Source organism: Cheilinus undulatus, linkage group 8, assembly GCF_018320785.1.
Source record: "Cheilinus undulatus linkage group 8, ASM1832078v1, whole genome shotgun sequence".
NCBI classification, from domain to species: domain Eukaryota; kingdom Metazoa; phylum Chordata; class Actinopteri; order Labriformes; family Labridae; genus Cheilinus; species Cheilinus undulatus.
The window spans coordinates 10,445,107-10,447,677 of record NC_054872.1 but is presented as its reverse complement, the minus strand read 5'-3'; positions in this window follow the sequence as shown (position 1 = coordinate 10,447,677).

The following is a 2,571-nucleotide window of genomic DNA, read 5'->3' as shown; positions in this document are numbered from 1 at the left end:
TCATTTTACAGTCGCTTTTCAATTGTTGTTATTTCATTTTCTATTGCATTTGGTAAGCCAGAAGGTAAATTTCCACAGTAAAGTTTATAAATTAGCTTAAAAATATACTTTGAAGGTGAAAATTTGGCATTGAACAGGCCTGTTTGTTGAGCTTAGTTTAAGGGCTTCAACAGACATCCAGCCTGGAGACAAAGGTGACTAAACCTGCTGTGACAGGTGCAGTTTCAAAGCTAAAAGGCTATACCTATCAATTCTTGTTTTCATGCAAACCAAACAAATTTCAAATGACTCCAATTATGCAAATGCTATACACACGGCAGTACTACACTTGATAAGCCAGAATTGCCCCATGATACTCATTGGCACATCAATTCCTCACCATAGTCAGAAACAAGGTGCAGTGTTAATGATTCACCTTACTTTCACTTGCCATTATTTGCACGTATTTACCACTTTGTGTAAAAACTAAGAACTTCCAGACTGCATAGGCAGGTCTAACTGGCTCTATTTTGCATAAAAAGTCAGCACATGCAGCCCCTGTGGGAAGTAGATTTGTGATAAACTACACTAAAATTCTTTCTAGGTAAAAATAATGTTTATCTATGCAATGCAATTGTTAAAATCTGATAAATCAAAATTAAATGTTCCTTTATATAACGTTCAAATGTAGAGTAATAGGCTTGCAATGTTATGCTTTTCAAGCTAAAAATGTACCTTCATGGGTGGAACTTGTTAACCAGGTTAGCTGTTTTGTTTGTTTCTGGGATTTTGCATTTTTGGGGCTTAAACTGCATTAGTGGCTATTAGAGATCCAATGTGCTTCTGTTAATATCATAATAAATGGTGAGCTGACGCCAAAAGGGAAAGTTTATGCCATCCATGCATCCTACGTATGTTCTATTCCACTTATCCATTTTGGGGTCTTTGGGGAAGACTGACACTTAAATGCAAAAAGCTTAATATCTATTTAAGAAAACGCTAATTAAGCTATTTTAAAAAAAAACAGTAGGCCATTATATTAGGTTATATATTGCTTGTCCCATCCATGCACTGCCTTTTGTCATTTGCAGGGGGTCCATGCAAGACACACTGTGCATATTTTGGCTATTTCAAGCTGGCTCAGGCTTCACCATCTTTCAGTGTGGCAAAGGTTCTGAGCCTACAACTGTTTGGTTGGATATGTTAAGATCATTTCACTTTGCAGAGTTGCAAACTGCCTCATTATTAGTCATCTTGTATTACATGATGTTAAACTATACAAAGTCTGCAAACTTATCTCCAAACAGCATATTACTTGCATATCAAGCCCCTGCATTCATTGGGCTATTAGCCATGCATCTTTTTATTCATTTCAGTCAAAGGCTGAAGATAGATGCAACAAATTCAGAGATTGATCTGCATTATGTCTTGGATCTAATATTGTGGTATTCTCACACTGGAGATTCTAACCTGGTCAAGTACTTCAAAGTCTGGAAACGAGACTAGGCTAAATCTGAGGGCGAGGGGAGGAGGGATGAAACAGGTTCAAATCTCACTCCCTCCATGTGTTACAGACAGTGCCAAGAAAGGACTGAATGGGTTTGAAGCGTAGGGATGAAAAAAAAGCATTTACCTTTCCCATCCAGACGACAAAGCCTCCACACAGACAGACTCTTTTCTGTTGAAAGCAGAGCGGGATGTCGATGCCTCGTAAAGAAAAGAATCTCTCGTCGCGTCCATTTTTTTACTGCCGGCAGTGACTGTGGTAATAAAACGTGCAAATTAGTGCATGCAAAACGTCGCATCTATCGTGCATCTCCTTACTTCACAAGTCAAATGTGAAGAAATAGCTTAACGAGTTCTAAGTCGGCAAACCCAGCACATCCACGGCGTGTGGTGGAAGAGGGGATTTTGTAAAGATGTGAGAATGCATTAGAATGCAAGAAATGGTGTGATGGCGAGAGGGACTGTTGGAAGAGACGGATCTGCATATGGAAATTAGGGTTAGCGTGGATAAAATTCGAGTTAAACTGCTGTATTTTTGTACGTTTGGGGCAGTATCTCTGCAGTAGAACGGAGAGAAACAAGCTGTAACTTTTCATCTCTGTCTTAATAAACAGATTGTCTGTGGTACAGTTTTTTTTATATAACACAATACGTGTTTGCAACACTCCTTTATTGAAAATTGCCTATTCCCTACTCGAGACATATAAGGGTTTTAATACGATCACTTCTGTTGCCTAAACCGCGTGTACATGATCGGAAACTTTTACTCCAAAGATGACCAAGTTGCTTTTGTCAGACTGGTTTCATGGCTGACATTCGGTCTCTTAAGAAAGGAAACAGAGCTCGCTTTCAGCGTTGTAGGCTATGAGAATATTTCTACTGACTATCTTTCAAACATTAAGATGATAAAACAAGCTGAACTCAAGTAAATTGCGCCTTATAGTTGACAGCCACACATCGGGGTGAAGAAAACGAAAAATGAAACAAGTGTCGGTGTCCCCTCTTGCTCTGTGTCGAGTAACACATCAGGGCCCGCCTCCAGGGGAACTTTGGACCAATCATCGGGCGCCTAGTGAGTGAGCCAAA